Genomic DNA, 18180 nt, shown 5'->3' on the forward strand with positions numbered 1-18180 from the left:
TTATGTTGACTTTGAAATAGTATGTTTCAGTATCCTGCCTTCCTCCTCGGATTTTCCATTGTCTAGTCACCCGTAATTATTCAGAAAGAATGCTCCATGGATTAGAGTGTGGGAAGGAAGCTGGTATCTGGGGGCGACAACAGAGTGGGGTTTCCTAGAGACCCGTGTGCAGGAACTTTAATGTGATGTCATGTAGCCTCTCCGTTGCCCTCTGGAGATGTTTTCTTCAAGTCCGTTATTTTTTACACAGACTGTTGGACCCATCTTGTGGTCTTAAGCTCTGCATTATGAACAGTATGTTCTAACAGTGAGGTACTTTATTAAGGAGATTTATTTCAGAGAAAAACTCCAAATAAATTCGTTTAAGTGGTGTTGGAGAGAAAAATACATTTCTGAGCATTCAATCTTCACTCTCTAAGCAAAGATTAATAACAATTTTGAACCCTATGCTTCTGAGAAACGTCGTGGAAAGAGGACAAACACTTGTAAGCATGGGAACCAGGAAACCCACCCACAACCCATCACAGAGTTATGCAGATGCGTTTGTTAACAAGACAGAGGAATGCAGGTTAGCCTCCTGCTAGAGCTATATGTCTCCTACTTGGCAGACGACGTTTAATGTTTACTTTCAGTACAAGCTGGAGAAAGGGAAGCGCAGAGAGGAGAGCTTATGTGTGACTACTTTTTTCAGCCCACTCCAGAGTGCCACATTATATTGAATGATGAATACACACTTTTCCATTGTGTTATAAAATATTAACAGACTTATGGTGATGGATTTTCATAATAGACATCCTCTTAGAGAAGATCTACCTAACAGGAAATAGCAAGATGTTGTAGGAGGGTAGAAGCCTTAGTGGGGGTGGAGGTTGTTGGGAGTTGTCCATGGGAATATATTTTCTGATAGTAAAAAGAAGGTGCTTATCTCTGGTGCAACTGAGCTGTGTTCCTCACCCCCACCTGTTCTTCCTGCAAGGGACAGGGGAAGCATACATTTCAGAAATGAGATCACATTTCTGGTGTTTTTTTTTTTCTTTTAGACAAGATTTATTCTCGATGTCTGTATCTTTCATGCATCTATTTCTCTCTTTTGCTCCTACACTTTCCCACATTTGTGATGAATTTCCTTGTGCAGTTAATGATAATTATACAGTAACTCCAACTGGCTGTATAATCCAGTAAAAGTGATTATGGTGTTATTATTAAGTACGATTAACCAGGAATGTTAGGATTTGAAATGGAGTGAGGACAGAAAGAAAGAGTATGGAGTAGAGCCAGGTTCCAGTACCTGAGTGGTCTGGATGACCAGAGACTTCCCTGTCCTGGGAAGGAAGACTCCTCTTTGTCCTCTGGCCCACTCTATTTCCCCACTGGGCAGATGGCTCTGTCCATTGTCTATACTAATATTTGGTGCTGTGTGTTGTGACTATTAGCGATTTTGAGGTCTAAAGATGAGAACGTTCATTTAGGGAACAAAATTTTAAGTGAAATCCTCAAGATCTGGGCATGATAAATGTACATATATCTTTCACGAAACTTTAGAATTTCTGAGCTAACATAGGAACAAAAGTAGCCTAGTAAATGTGAGGTGCACTAGAGATTTGGGAAATATGTTTAAGGTTAGGTAAACTTTTTGAAGTTTAACTTTTTGAAGTTTCCCTAAACAAACTTAATGAAATGCTTTTTAGGAGTAAGTCTATGAGTTTATGTATGATTAGAAAAAAGCATAGGAAAATATTTCAAACTCTAAAAAGTTGTAGCTTTGTAACAATTTTTTTAACCTCTGGGCCTTAATTTTGCAATCTCTGAAATGAAGTGAATATTATCCCCTTCATAAAGTTACTTTGCAGGTGGCATGAGACGATACTTGTAAACTGCTTAGAGTGTCTGGCGCTCAGCATGGGCTCGCTAGCTGTAGCTAGACTCATTTTTTGTTATACTTTATAGAGAGAACGAGACCCTGTGGAGATTATGGAAGAGTTCTTCATGAGTGATTGAAACATGAAACTCATGAATGATTTCCAAAAATAAGATGATCTCCATTGAAAATTAAGTTCTCTTGCCAGAAATAAAATATTAAAAAAATTGCACTGTAACATATTAGCACACCTGATTCCTAAAATAATATGTTAGAAAAAAACACAGTAAATACTGTGTTGGAGTTGAGCCAATTAGGCAAGTAGAAATTGTATTCGGTGTATTTGAAGGCTGAGGAAAAGGGTGGAGCTGCCTCGCAGTGAGTGGAGTGTAGCTTATTCTGGGAATGTTGACCTGACACTCTCCCCCTTCACTCCCCTCATGTACAGAAACACGGCTATTGACAGGAAGAGAGAGTGATGAAACTCAGGAAGTCAAGTTGCAGGTGTACACTCACCAGCATGAGACTCCTCAGCTGACACACTGTGATGGATTACTCACTGTCTCTGGAGCATCAAAGGAGGGTGTTTTTCTTCTTGTATCAGGCTGATCATTTATTGCTCTGGCCCTGAAGTTCTCTTTATCAGTGTGACTGTCTGTTAGCGACTCTATGTCCTTTATCTTACTCTTAGCTCTTTCTCTTTCTGCCTCTCCCACTCTCTTCTTTCTTCTCTGTAAATCTTTTATTTTCTGTCTGTTTTTAAAGATAATTTTATGTTTTTGGCTCATTTCAATCTGTTTTTTTATTTTAGTTTTTTTTTTTTTTTGGTGAGGAAGATTAGCCCTGAGCTAACATCTGTGCCAGTCTTCCTCTACTTTGTATGTGGGTTGCTGCCACAGCATGGCTGATGAATGGTCTAGGTCCGCAACCATGATCCGAACCCATGAACCCTAGGCCGCTGAAGTAGAGCACACAAACTCAACCACTACACCATGGGGCTGGCCCCTGGCATTTTCTTTTCATGATGACAATTAAGTTATGGGAGTCATTAAGTTAAGGAGAATTTAGCAAAGCCTCCAGAATGCCATGGAGAGAAATAGATGTGTCAGTGACCAAGGAATACTAGAGCTCTAAATTCAACTCCTGGTCCTTTATGTGGAATGTGCCTCAAAGGAATGAGGCTGATCTGTAATGAGCTGTGTTACAGGGGCAAATAGGTGGGACAGCCGACATGGTCTTGCAGGACATGTCAGAGAATGAGTGAAAAGAACACAACCTGTGGTAAAAATATTTTCTCAGACACTTACATTAGTAGGCTGTGTCTTAGTGGAAATTTTAGAATCTACCATGAACAAGATTCCAAATGCTACCTGTTGGGATTGCATTAGAAAGAAAGAAAACTGTCAGTCAAGGACTAAATCTGGTAACTGAAAATTACCCTAAGATTTCTTTTGAGATACAATTTAGGACCAAGAGACAAACACTTCCATTTAAAATGTTCATAAAACCAGCAGCATCACTATTGAATGTATAGCTATAAAATCTCTTCCTCTTTCATTTTGAGTTGTGACTATGGCTATTTCTATTTGTGAAAATTTCGCTCCACTGGTTTCATATCTAAGTTGAGCTTATGTGGAGTGCCTATTTGTAAGTTCAACTGGAAGAAAAGTCCATGCAGTGGGAAGGATGACAGAAATTCAATGACTGATGAGTGGCAAGAATGGTGCTCCTTGATAGTAGTGGGAAGTTGGGTCTCCTCATTTCCTCTTCAAGACTTCCAACTTTTCTATAACACTATTTTATATACAGGTTAAAAACTCAGGTCTGACAGAATAAAAGTGCATTTATAAGTTCTTGAATTCCAGTATTTCTAAATAATCATACAAATGGAAAATAATTACTGATCTGAAGACCAGAAATATGTGGGATATATTTGAGACCAGATGGAATTTAAGGGAAATCAATAAACCTTGGAGACATAGATGGTAGGTCTTGCTAAGTGCTCAGGTGCAGATAAGCCTGCTGCTCATCCATTATGTGAGAGCTGACCCCCTGCAACACACAACCCAGACATGGCGGATATAGCAATCTTTCAGAACATGTTGATGATTGAAAACTAGTACTTAAGAAAGTGGGAGGGAAGCCCCTTTTAGTATTAGAATCATACAACTTGATAGATATCATCTATACAAAGAAAATAATCCCAAAAGAGTAGCTGGAGCACCCAGAATAACTCTGAACAAAAAACCCGCTACTTAAGGTACTGGAACTGACGTTTTTAAATATCTTATAGATGTCATATGGCAAAGACATTTGAATTTGGAAATCATTCTGCTGTCAAATTTTAATGAAATACAAGGCAAATAAGATGGATAGAAGATGATGAACTAATAACCACTCAAATCTCATTCAAGAAGGCAATGAAAGGAGCGTGCTCACGCAGGCGAATATCTAAGTTTTTTCCATTCATTTACTGGGTTAAACCAGCAGGGTGTCAGATCCAGAAAATATATCATTAAAGAAGACTCCAGTGAACTGCATCTGGGTGGAATTAAAAGCCAGAGATAATAGTGTTAAGTGTTAGAAATATAAAAAGGGGGTACAGTATCAAAGAGGGTTGAATCTGGGCTTGGTAGGGGAGCAAATTAGTGTCAGAGAATATTTTATGAAACTTTTCTATGCCTTGAAGTTGATTTTGGGGACTTCAAGATGATAACAAAGAAGTCTCAAACATTACTCAGATTCTAAAGAAAGCCCAAAATAATTGGGGGCCGACATCTTCCCAGGACTGACTTAGTCACGGTCAAATAAGCTCGCTACTCAAACTGTGCTCTTTCCTCTATTCCGTTTATGTAAAACCACTATGAGAAGGGAAGATGTTTCAAAGAACTCCTTTGAAGTCCTGTCTAAGAGCCTGGAAGGGAGTTATATGGCTTGTGCTACCCTTTCCTATTGAAGAGGAGGTGTGTGTCCCCAATCCACAATCTAAGTAAATGTGGTTCTGAGAAAATAATTTGTAGAGATGTGGGATGTCTGAAAGAAGAGGATCTTGGCATTTCATTTCCCTTTGGGAAGTGTTCTTATGAAATGATTTGCTAATCTGACATCTGGGCCTTTTTGAACAGAGCAAGAAGGTAACTGGAAAAGAAAGACAGTGTGGTGAAAGGGGCTGGGAAGGAGAGAGAGGGCAGTGTGTAGCAATCAACCTCCCAACCCCAGTGGTGTGGCAAGGATGTGAGGTTTTGTGGGTCTATTGGACACTTGGAAGAAGGTGAGCTTGAGCTTCCCTGTAGGCACTCCACCCAAGAAGGTTGCTGTCTGTGTGAATGGTTCTACCAACAGAGGCTGGAGCTGTGGCCGGTAGTGGAAAGAAATTAAGCTGGAATCAGATCTCCCTTATGAGAAGACCGTGCAACAGAATGTAAGGCATCTCTGGTAAAGTCCCTCAAGGAACTTGCTTGTACCTAATCTACATTTGCAACAAGGAGAGCATTGAGCTACAGTCAGTATTTAATGAAAGAAAGGGCAACAGCCAAAAGGGGCCTCTAAAAGCAGCCTGAGAAGAGAGATACAACCCCTCACTATCCAAGCTTCTCTGCCAGAGGTCTGGGGAAAAGGAAGAGATAAATATTAAATATCACACAAGACTGAAGAGTTAAACAAGTCTAAAGAACTTGTTCTGGGGCCTGCCGATGGCCTAGCAGTTAAGTTCAGTGCACTCCCACTTCCGTGGCCCAGGTTTGGTTCCTGGGCATGGATCTATACCACTCATCAGCAGCCACAATGTGACAGCAACCCACATACAAAATAGAGGAAGATTGGCCCAGATGTTAGCTCAAGGCAAGTCTTCCTCAGCAAAAAAAAAAAAAAAAAAAAAAGCAACTTGTGCTAAAAGTGACTGGAAGTTAGGAATCTGTCTAATATGTAGTTGTGTCATTAGCAGTTCTCCAAGAAGCAGGTGCCAAGGTGATCAATCAAGCAAGGATGTTTATTATGGGAAGCACTGGTGAGAGAAAATGGGGAGGAAGCTGGAAGTCTGGGAGAGCTAGGCATCAGATGACAATGCAGTCCTGCCTCCCATGAAGGAGAGAGGGAAGGAAGGTTGGGTATAAATGTCATAATCAGCTACGCAGTCTAGAGAAAGTTCAGGAAGGTGTTTGGGGAGACATCAGCCAAAGTTGTTTATCAGAGGAGTTCTTTGTCTTCCAGGAATCACTTGCTTTAGTACCCTTCCTGTACTCAGTCATTTGCTGGAGCAGCTTGTGGGAAGCGTTGCCCCACAACAAAGACAGATTTCAGAGTGCAGTGCCTGTGGTTCTTGGTCTATGTTCCCTGTAGTTGAAGGTCTAGAAAAAATATTCTCATGGCCAATTCTGTAGCTAAAAGAAAGTAAAGGAAATTTGACAGAACATGAGTGAAGGAAGTGTTTAGAAAAAATTAAAGCTTGAACCTCACAAGTTGAGACTGATCAATAATTTGATTACATCAGACAGAAGTTGATGAGTAGCTTGAGAGAACAACAGAGGCAGATAATTCAGAGTCTAGTGCATGGCTGAGGCGGGTTCCTACTGGCTAGGTAGCCCAGGGGCAGCCACGACCAGGACAGGGAGAAGAGAGAAACGTTGAGAAACTTCTCAAAGAAATAATTTTGTTGTTATTGTTGGTTTTTTAAAATGTATTTGCCTTGCCTCATGTATTATTTTATATTATTTTGTTTTATCGTATTCTTCCTCAGGGTTACTAATTCTGTAAAAGAGATAGTATTTAACCAAATGCATTCGGGATAAAAGCTTTCAAATTGCTGCTTAACAAAGGAAACATTTATTGTGGTTATTATCATGATTTTCAAAGACAGAAAAAATAATCAAATGAACCCAATGTATCAGTCACTATCTTCAACAATTTTCAACAGATCTTGTTTCATCATCATCCTTCCCCCATTTCACTCCCGCAGACTATTCTGAAGCTCATCTAAGACGTTGTATAATTACTCAGTAAAGTCTTCTACGTGTTCCTCTATGATGTAAGTAGGCTTCTTTAGGTGTCTAACTACATGAAAATTGTGAATTTACAATTTCTATTTCATGGTCACTCAGAGAGCATCGTAAAGTAGTATAAATTGTTGCCACTACTTAAACCTCAGTTAGTTTTGATTAATTGACTTCAAAAACATTAATTAATTGGATACTTTATGGGAAGGAATTTTAAATACTAATTAAGAGCTTACGTTTAAGAGTTACATGGGTTTGAGTCCTAATCCCATCTCTAACACTTTCTACCTAAATATTCAAAGCTCTTATCCACTGTCCCTCTATATCTTCATCTGTATAATAAAGCGAACACTATTTGGCTATTAAGTTGGCTGTAAGCATTAAACATGTTGTATAAACAATGGATTTTCAACAATGACAGGCATTACATATGGTAGCTAATGCTATTATTTGTATAGCAATGTAGTGAAGGAACATGGTGAGATGCTAGGGAGAGAGAAGAGGAACTCCTCATGAGAAACTGATTAAATGGAAATGACATTTTCCTAGAATAATGGAGTGATGCCAGACTTATATCCCCTAGCAGTCTAGGTGGCAATAATCTTTCTATGGTGCTCAGAGGTCTCAGCATTTCCCTTCCTAGACCTTCTTTCCAAAATTAATATTTTCTACTTAGCGCAGCCAACCCCCATCAGTTACCCAGTCTAACATAGTTATGATGTCAGTGGGTTATCTTAAGTTTCACAGAGAACATGTAAAACATAATGCTCAGCAATACCTACCAAATAAAGCTGGCTCTTTTGCAGAAATTGATAAGCTGATCCAAAAATTCATATGAAATTGCAAGGGATGCAGAATAGCCAAACAGTTTTGGGAAAGAACAAATTTGGAGGACTCACACATCAGACATGCTATAGATCAATGGAATAGGATTAAGTGTCCAGAAATAAATTGACCTGAAATGTGAGAGTTTATTTTCAGCAAGGATGTCAAGATAATTCAGTTGGTAAGGAATACTCTTTTCAGTGAATGATACCGGCACAAAGGGGTATCCACATGCAAAAGAATGAAGTTGGAACTTTAATTCACACTGGACACAAAAATTGCCTCAAAATGGATCAAAGACCAAAATATAAGATCTAAAACTATTAAGCTCTTAGAAGAAAATGTAGAAGTGAATCGCCACCACCTTGAGTTAGGCAGCGATTCCTTAGATGTGATACCTAAAGCACAAGCAACCAAAGAAAAATAAATACATTGACGTTACCAGAATTTAAAACTTTTATGCTTCAAAGATCACCATCAAGAAAGTGGAAAGACAACTCACCAAATGAGAGAAAAATATTTGCAAATCATATATCTGGTAATGGACCGATATCCATAACATACAAAAAACTCTTATAACCCCATGATAAAAGGAAATAACCCAGCTAAAAAATGGACAAATGATTCCAATAGGTATTTCTCCAAAGAAGAAATAAAATTGTCAATAAGCTCAGGAAGAGATGCTCAACATCATTAGTCATTAAGGAAATGCAAATCGAAACCACAATGAGACGCCACTTTACACTCACTAAAAAGGCTATAATGGAAAAGACAACAAGTGTTGGTGAGGATGTGAAGAAATTGGAACCTTCCTACCTTGTTGATGGGAATGCAAAATAAGGCAGTGACCGTGGAAAACCAATTGGCAGTTCCTCAAAATGTTAAATATAAGGTTACTATATGACCTAGCAATTTTTCTTCTCAGTATATACCCAAGAGAAAAGAAAACATATGTCCACATAAAAGCTTGCACATGAATTTTCATAGTCCCACTATTCATAAGCGGAAATAACCCAAATGTCTACGAACTGATGAATGGATTAAAAAATGTGATATATCTCTACAATTGAACACCAATGAGCTATAGATATAAAGGAATGAAGTATTGGTACATACAACAACATGGATGACCTGAAAATATTAGGCGAAGTAAACAAAGCTAGCCACAAAAGACTATAAATTGTCATTGCATTTATATGGAAGATCCAGAATAGGCAATCTATAGAGACAAAGAATCAGTTAGTATTTGCCTAGAGCCTAGGGTGCTGTGATGTGTTTGGGTGCAACTGCTAAAGGATGTAGTGTTTCTTTTTTGAATGATGAAAATGTTCTAAAATTGGATTGCAATGATGGTTGCACAAACCTGGGAATATGCTACACATCATTGAACTGTCAGCTTTTAATGGTTGAAGTTTTTAGCGCTGAATTATATCTCAATAATCCTGTTTTGAAAAGCATAATATTCTAAGTATGTCAGAGAAATCTGGAGTAAGACATCAAATCCCAGTATTTCTAAGCACTTACAGAATATGAGGAAACAAGAGATCTAAGGGCTTTGAGGAATACATTGTAGACTGATTGAGTTTATTATTTGGGATTCCCTTAAAAGGGCTGTCTTATTAGAATGTAAGAAGTCTCTGTTCATGGTTACTGGCTGCATTCCAGAGGTCAAAAAACACAAGTTGGCTGGAGCTCTGGAGAAATCTGCTGAGCAGAGAATGCTTTCTTCGCCTGGAAAGTGAGGAATACCACGTTGTGAGGGAGTCAGTGTGATGAAGGAAAAGGATTTAAAACTCTTCAGAAAGCCTCTAGAGCAGAAATCAATACACTTTTTCTTTAAAGGACCAGATAGTAAACATTCTAGGCTTGCAGATCATATGGGCATTGTCGTCTCTATTCACCTCTGTCCTTGTGTTGAGAAGCGGTCACAGACAGTATGTATAGGACAGGATGTGGCAGTGTTCCAGTCAAATTTTATTAGTAAAACAAGGTGATGACTGGAGTTGGCCTAGAGAACCTAACTTGCCACTCCTGCTCTGGAGGAAAGCAGGTGTTACAGAGGAGATCTGGAATGGCTAATTGTCTGGATTCAAGTCCCGGACCTTCTATCTGAGGGTGAAAAGAAAGAGACGGAAAGTTTGGTATGACTGTTAACATAACACATGTGACTCCTCACGAAGGTATCTAGTTCACTGGGGGTCTTGGAATTCCAGGCCAGTCCAGTGTGTGAGAAGAGGGCTGAGGCAGCAGCTCAGCCTGTTGCTTACATGCACTCAGAAGAGGTGCAGCAGTTGCATAAAACGCAGCTATTGTTTTTATTATTGTGCTTTACCAAAAAGAAAATATGAAGCCCGGGCAAAAATCTATAGAATTTCCTCAAGACAGACTTATTTCTTATCTGACGACAGATGTCCCAGTGTCATGAATGCCTCTATGGAAAGTTAAGACTGAAGTCTCAAGTGGGCTATGAAATTTTAAAAACCTTACCCTGTAGGATCTTTGCATGTTCTCTGGGAAAGCATGAAAGTAATCAAATAATAGTAAGACACTATGGAGACATTGAGGCTATTTAGAAATTATCAGCCAGATAAAAATCTTAATGGGGATTTAAAGCAAGAATAATGGCAACAGAGCTTAAATTTCCTCTCAAGAGTGTTTCTCTGAAGGCATTGTGGCAGAAGACAGAATATTTAGGAACCGGGGGCTCTGGCAGGCTGTTACTGGAGCCACAACTAGTGGGGATTCATCCTAATCACTCTGGAGAATTAATTCTGCTTTGTTATTGCTCCCTCAGTCTCCCTTACATTTTTTTTTCTATTTATTGTTTATACTGATATTACTGTTGGAGGTTTCATTTACAAAGTTCCATGTTCAAGGGAACCTAGGGTATGTGAGGTCTTTATCAGTGCTCAATCGTGAAAGCCAGTCCATGAGTAGAGTGAAGGCCAGATGAAGAAGGTGTCTGGGGCCATATTTGGGATTCTTGATGGCCTTGGTGACAGAAATCTATGTGCGTTGTTTGGGAGGCCTCCATGTTTCCCATTCCAGATCTGCTTTTAATATCATCATTCTTCCATTCAGATAATTTGGCCCTATTACTTGCTCCATCTAACATTTTTATTGTGTGAGTAACAAGAGGTATATAACTGAGGTGACACATTTAAGGTGGATTGCCATCTTTGCAATCAAGCTATTGAGGGTGAAAAATGTGAAGCTGTCCTTAATTCCAAGACTCACTAAGTAAAGATGTAAATAACAACCAGGGACTCTAGGGGAGAGTTAGGAGGTTGGAGAAGTGCCAGGATTGATGCTCAGAATTGCCCATCTATACAAATAAACCTAAGTCCTAATGGGAAATACCTGTGGCTTCAGTACAAAAAATTAAAAGGTCACTAGGCCTAGTCAATGACATCCTTTCTTTGTTCAGTTAGTGCTTCTATTAATAGGTTTAGTGACAGGCTGCATGTTCAAGGTGAACCAGGAAACCATGGTGACCATGGCATTTGCTGGGACAGCTGTATAGGAAGTAGGTGTGAGAGAAGAAGGTAAGTTTAAGTGAACAGAGTAGTGACCCTTAGTGGCTTGGGAGACCAGAGACTAGTCTTGAATCCTTAATGACCATTGTTTCATTGCCCTTACAGGATTACTCCCCAAAACTTCCAAACAGTTATCTATCTAGTCTAACATTTAGGTTCTCTTCTCATATCTCAAGCAGGAAAACTTACGAAGTTGAAGAAACCAGTTCCAGGCATCCTCACTGCAAGAGTGGGAGTAATGCTGAGGTGAACATCCTCAAACTCTGAGAAAAGAGGAGTTAGAGGAAGCCTCGTAGACTCAAGTAAGGCTAGCGCTTTTAGGATCATAACTGAAATTGGGTGGAAGTTCTAAATTATCCCAGAGTTGAAAAGAGCAAAATAAGGAGAGCATTTGTTCATGAATTGGCTTGGATGCTTTAAAGCTACAAAGGAGGAATCATCTCTGGGCTCCGTCACTTTTATCTTTGCCACCTCATAGTCCTTAGCATCTTTATTTACAAAATTGGGCTAATAGCATATTCCTTATACGGCTGTAGAGCAGATGAAAGAGGACACACCCAGATCAAGCAGCAGGGGCCTGGGCCATATACTACCTGGGATAATTTTCAAGGTCACGATGAAAGCATGTGGGATGGAATACATTGTTGCATCCATCTTTTGAAGATACAACCTACTGCAGAAACCATTGTTGTAGTTTAGCTTGACACAGTTGGGAAAGGGGGAGGGAGGAGTGAAATTTGACCTCAGTCGCCCCCTCCCACTGAATTGCTTGTGCTAGTTTCTCTGCCAGGAATGCCCATCTCTCCATGTTCTTGATTGTTTATTTCCTAGCACTCCTTTAAAACCCAGCTTTTGTATCATATCTTCTCATATGTCTTCTCTGTCTCTCTAAATTTTTGCAAGTTGTGTGTATGGGAATAACATTGAGTTTAAAAAAATAGAAAAGGAGGAAGAACAAGTTTAGAGGAAGAGAGATTAAAATATTGTGGTTGTTTTTAAGTAGCAGGAGACATTTAGATTTGAGCAGAGGAGAATATTTTGTAGATAGTGCAAAATCAGGCATTTTTTTGACCAAATTATTTCACGGTTCTGAGGCCCTGTTTGTGAACATAGGTGTAGGAGACAGTTAAGGAAGTAATTCAAACAATGTGAGGAAAGGAAGTGTTGTAAGGTTCACCAGATAGGAAGAGGTTTTGGTGAAAATATTTGGGACAATATAAGCTGTCAGAAACATCTGGAGAATGGATAATTAAACTTTGTTATCTTTCTCTGCGTGTTTTCTGCAGGAGTGAAGTAAGCACGAAAGAGCCTTTGGGAATGAAGACACAAAGAGGAAAGCGGCAGATGCGGGAGTGTCCTTGGAATAAGAGTGACAGCAGGCACAGGAGGTCTAGAGTAAAGCAGACCGAGTTGGAAAAAATAACCATGTTTTAATATTCTCCTAATTTGTTTAATTTTTTATGATTATAAATATATATATTTGTTTAAATTTTCATGACTATAAATATATGTTATGGTACATATTCAATATAGGAGAAACTTAAAAGATGACACACACACCCCTACTTATACAGCCATTAAAGTAATATTAAACAACATGGAACTTGTTTTATCATTTCCTTTAGTGCGGATTAAGGAGATGAATCTTTTTCCTTTTTGCCTATCTAAAATGTATTTCATCTTCATAACAATATTTTCTTTTTTCACCTTTTACAAAATGAAAAACATATACAATAAAATTTACCCTATTTATTATATAGTTCTGTGAGTTTTGACAAACGGTTCCAGTCCTATAATCACCACCATATCCAAGATACAGAACATTCCATCAGCCCCAAAAATTACTCTCTGCCCAGTTGTTGTCACCTGTCCTGTCACCCATAGTCCCTGGCAGTCACTGATTTATTTTTTATTCTATAATTTTGCCTTTTAAATGATGTCATATAAATTGAATCACGCAGTATTCAATTTTTAAGTCTAGCTTCTTTTACTTAGCATAATGCATTTCAGATTTATTCATGTTGTCACCATATCAATACTTTGTTCCTTTTTATTGCTGAAGAGTATGCCATTGTATGCCTGTACCACAGTGTATCCATTATCCACCTGAGGGACATCTTGATTGTTTCCAGTTTTTGTGTTTTCATTTGTACCCTAAGGGAGATAGAGTGGTTTTTTTTTCTTTTAATCTTTTCCAAGGACCTTAAGTCTTTTATTCTTTGGAGAGATGGATTCAGGTGAAATTTTTCGTTTTTCCAGCAATAGCTGCTGTTCCCTCCCTGAACTCTGAACCAAAAGGGAGGCTTCCTCAGATCTCTCGCCCTGGCCCTCATCTTTCTTTTGAGCATTGGATTAGGTCTGTGAAGAACACCCTCCAAATGATTGAGAATGTCCTTTGTGCCTGTGGTTTATAGGGGTATTATGTTTTCTCACTAGCCCAGACTCAACCTTTAGCAATTTGTTAAACATGTACGTGAATTCTTGTTAGAAGTTTGTGTGGAATCTGTCATATGCCCCTGGGAAACAACCATTCCTGTCTTGTTTCTTCTTAGTTGTACTTGTCTTCCTTAGATTTGGGGTTAGTTGGTTGTCCTTCCACCACAACTCTTTGATGGGTTCAAGAACAGTTGTGACGTTTTAGATCATACAGTGAGATTTTTGTTGTTATATGTGTGGGAGTAATGCTCCTTCCAGCTTTCTAACATCCGAAACAGAAGCCAGAAGGCAACGCACCTTCATTTTTAAAGAATACTTTGACCAAGTATACATTATCTTTCAACACTTTAAAATGTGCCATTCCATTGTCTTCGATTCTTTTTCAAGAGAAGTAAGATGTACATCTTGTCATTGTTCATCTCTGATTAATGTTTCTTATTTCACTGGTTGCCTCCAGGATTTTCTCTTAATCCAGTTTTCAGCACTTTTACTAATATATACCTAGGTATATTTTCTTTTCTTTTTATTCTTCTTGGGGTTCTCTGAACTTCTGGGATATGTGAGTTTTTGTTGGTCAATAATTTTTTAAAAATTCTGGCCATTACCAATTAAAATGAACTTGTATGCACTCTCTCTCTTCTTCATCAGGAATTCAGTTTGCGTGTATATTAGATTGTTTCATATTGTCCTGTATATCCCAGAGGTTTTACTCAATTTTTTCACTATTTTCACTCTTTGTGTTTCAGTTTGGTGAATTTCTATTGGACTATAGTCTATTTAGCTGATCCTTTCCTCTGTTGAGTTTGTTCTAAGTCTTTTAATGGAATTATTTGCCTCATAACACATTTTTTTATTTCTATCATTTCTTTTGGATTTTCTATAGTTTTCGTCTATCTATTGCAATTTTCCATCTGTTCATCAATTACGCATACTTAACATTGTAGCCACACAAAGTCCCTATTTGATAATTTTAAGTCCCCATCCGGTAATTCCAATATCTGTGACACATCTGAATTTCTTCCTGATGACTATTTTATCTTATGGTAATGTTTGACATTTGCTTGATATTTTCTGCACATTATAATTTGTATCAAATGTCAGATTTTTTTTTTTTGCCACAAAACTCTAAGGATTAAAGTAAATAATATTTATGCCCAAAAATGTGAGAGCCTTTTCTTCTTTCAGGATGTTAGAGTGTTGAATCAATCTAATTTGTACATGAGTTTGCCATTGCTTTATTTAGCTTTGTTGCATCACGTTTCAATTATTTTTTAAGTGATTTTCTGCTCCTGCTTTGTGCTTAGTGAGTACTGTAATGTCGAAGAGTTTTTCTCAACATTCTGCTCCTCCATTGGACTTCAGCATGCCCTGCATTTCTTCACCTCAGAGGGATTTCCTTCTGCGCTCCAGTCCCCTTTCCCAGTGGTAGACTGCTGTTGCTGTCCCTTTATATGGATGAAGCTCATATGGACAGGGATTTCTTACTTCCGGTCTCAGTATCAGGCAGGCTCTGTGTATCTCTTTCTTGGGAGTGGTGCTCTCTCAGCATCCCTACTCTTCTTCTCTCAAACAATTCTGCATTCTACTCAATACAGGGTCTGGAACACACACAGACTGCATGTTTCTCTCCCAGTAGCAGCAGCAGGAAAGCTCCACTTTGTGCAGGGTCTTGGCATGAGTGAGTTTCCTGCTCCTTCCCAGTGACAGCAGAACCTTGCCACATATCTGCACAGGGTCCAGGATGGGTGGATTTCCTATCCCTCCTCCAGAAGTGGATAACTTCTGCTTCAGATGAGTTTCCTGTTCCACACCCATCAATAGACATCTTCCTTGTACCTGAGAAGTGTCCAGGATACAGCCAGTTTTTGTGCCTATCCCCCAGTAGGCACCAACCTATACCTTGTACTCTTTATGGTCTATACAGTGGAGAGGCTACACCACCCTAAGTTTAGGCAAGTCTTATACGCCTGGACCACAGAAGGGCTTTCTCTCAGGTCTGCTTCACTCCTCAAATCTTTCTTATCAATAATCAGTGGAGGTTCAGCAGAAAGTTTTGATGAATTATCTGGACTCTCTTGTATCTGGGGCTCCCTGAGATTCTAAACTACCATAGAAGCCTGTATTTGGCTTTTGAGATTTCATTTAAATTTCAGCTGTTTTCTTTCCTACTTTATAGTGATGACCTCTTTTTTCTACTATTTTGCAAAAAGTGAAATAATTTATATTCTTATATTTCTTAGGAGAGGGTTTGAACATTTTGGATTTCAGTTTGCCAGTTACTTTGCAACCTCAACTCTTTGATAGCCAAGAAAATTATTTTTGTGGACTATATGGTTTTTCCTCATTGTTATGGTGGAATTGATGTGTTTCTGAAATTTTCTACATCTTAAGCAGAAGTGTAAGTCTAATTATGTTTCTAAGTAATAGTAGCCAACCATTGGAAAAATGAAAATTAAAAAACACCATCATTAATAATAGCTTCCAAACGTGATCTTCAGAGGGATGTATTGAACAAAATGGGTAAGAGCCTTACACTGGAAACAATAAAACATTGCTGAGAGAAATTAAAGAATATATAAATAAAAGGAGAGATTTACCACCTTTATTTTTGGAAAGCTCAAAATTTGTAAAAATTTCCACTCCATAAAGCAATCTAAATGCAATCTCTAATCCAAATTCCAAAAGACCTTGTGGTAAGAATGAAAATCTGATTCTAAAATTTATGTAAAAATGCAAAATCCAAAAATCAATGAGGCTTTCTGAAAGAAGAACAAAGTTGAAGGATTTATACTTGATTTCATGACATTTTAAAGCTCTAGTAATCAACTGAGTGTGGTATTGGTGAAGGGATAATCAAACAGAATAATGTATCACAATAAAGAGTCCATAAAGAAACTAACTTTTACTTATCAAATCTCAAGTTAAAGTCACTTTCTCACTAAAATCTTGTGTCTCCTGAAACTAAATATCCTCCTCTACTAAACCCTCTCTCTGTCCTCTGTCTTTTCATCTACTTCATAATACTTATCATAGCAATAGTAAATGATTATTTGTTTATTGTTGGCGTTCTGCATGAGACCATATATTTATAGTGGGAAGTATGTCTCTCTTGTTCATGGGTATGTTAAGACTTAACACAATAATAAGCACATTAGATGTATAATAAATCCAAATGAATGAGAGATTTCAGAGTTATATGAAGAGTAATAAACAATTTGAGATTATATTGGTACATAACTGATGACCATTTATAGACATTCTCTAAACTGCAAAAAGGGGAGATGTGCTGGACCACTGTTTTGCTATTTCTGGCTGTTTTTCCTCATTGCTTCTCTCTGGTCTCATCTGGTCTTTAGCTATTCTCTCTAGATTGCTGTATCAGTTGGTGTTCTTAATTTCAAGCAATCAGAAACAAATGTGCTTCTTTGTTAGTGATAATGTTCAGCAAATTGTCTTTCTCTTAAGAGTGAACTCCTTAGAATGAACCATCGGATTCCTCAACTTTTTGCAAGATTGCAATCCAACTGGCTTTTTTCTTTTGTGTTGTGTTTTGAAGTACTTTGAGAATCATAAAAATGTTGCATATGTAGTACAATAAATTCTCCCAAAATTTTACCTAAATTTCTTAAATGGTAACATATTTTACATACAATTTTTTATTCTCCCTTCCTCTCTCTCTCTCTTTCTCTCTCTAAATATATATAGACAGACACACACACTCACACATTATGAGACCATATGAGTACACATTATGTATGTATATATATATATATATATATATATGTTTTCTTTCAAAAGTTTGAAGGAAACTTGCGGATATGATACGATACCCCTTTACCTCTAAATACTTCAGGGTGTATTTCCTGAAAACAAGCATATTTTCTTACTCAGTCAAAGTAAGATTACCAAAATCAGGGAATTAGTGTTGATAGTTATTATCAAGACTACAGACTTTATGTAAATTTCTCCAATTGTCCCATTAATTGTCCTTTTTAGCAAAACAAACATTTGTTTTTCTTTCCAGGATACAGCCCAGGGTCTCATGATGAATTTAGCTCTTTAATATCTTTAGTTTTCATGACTTTAACGTTTTTAAAGAGCTCTGGTTATTCATTTTCTAGACCAGTCCTCAGTTTGTGTTTGCCTGATTTTCATCATGATTAGAATCAGGGTGTGTATTTTTAGTAGAAATCATCCTTGGAGGCCCTTGATGCCAGCTGTTCCCATTACTTGTGATGTTAATTTGATCTCTTGTTTGAAGCTTTGTTTTCCAGGCCTCTCTATTGTATTTTCCATGGTATTAGTTTGGAATCTGCTGTAGGGAAGAGGTATTCCTTCTCTACCTATTTGGACTCATGGATTCTTATTTTGTTCTATGACCTATAATATATTCTTCTCATTGTTTTTTTTGTTGCTCAAATGTCTCACTGATTTTTGAAGACTTTATCTCCCTATCTTCAGTAGACATATGTCTTACCAAGGCATCTAGAGTATTTAGCTTTTAGGTCTTTTTAGCATGAAGTCATCAGTCTAG

Source organism: Equus caballus, chromosome 23 (assembly GCF_041296265.1).
Source record: "Equus caballus isolate H_3958 breed thoroughbred chromosome 23, TB-T2T, whole genome shotgun sequence".
Lineage (NCBI taxonomy): Eukaryota > Metazoa > Chordata > Mammalia > Perissodactyla > Equidae > Equus > Equus caballus.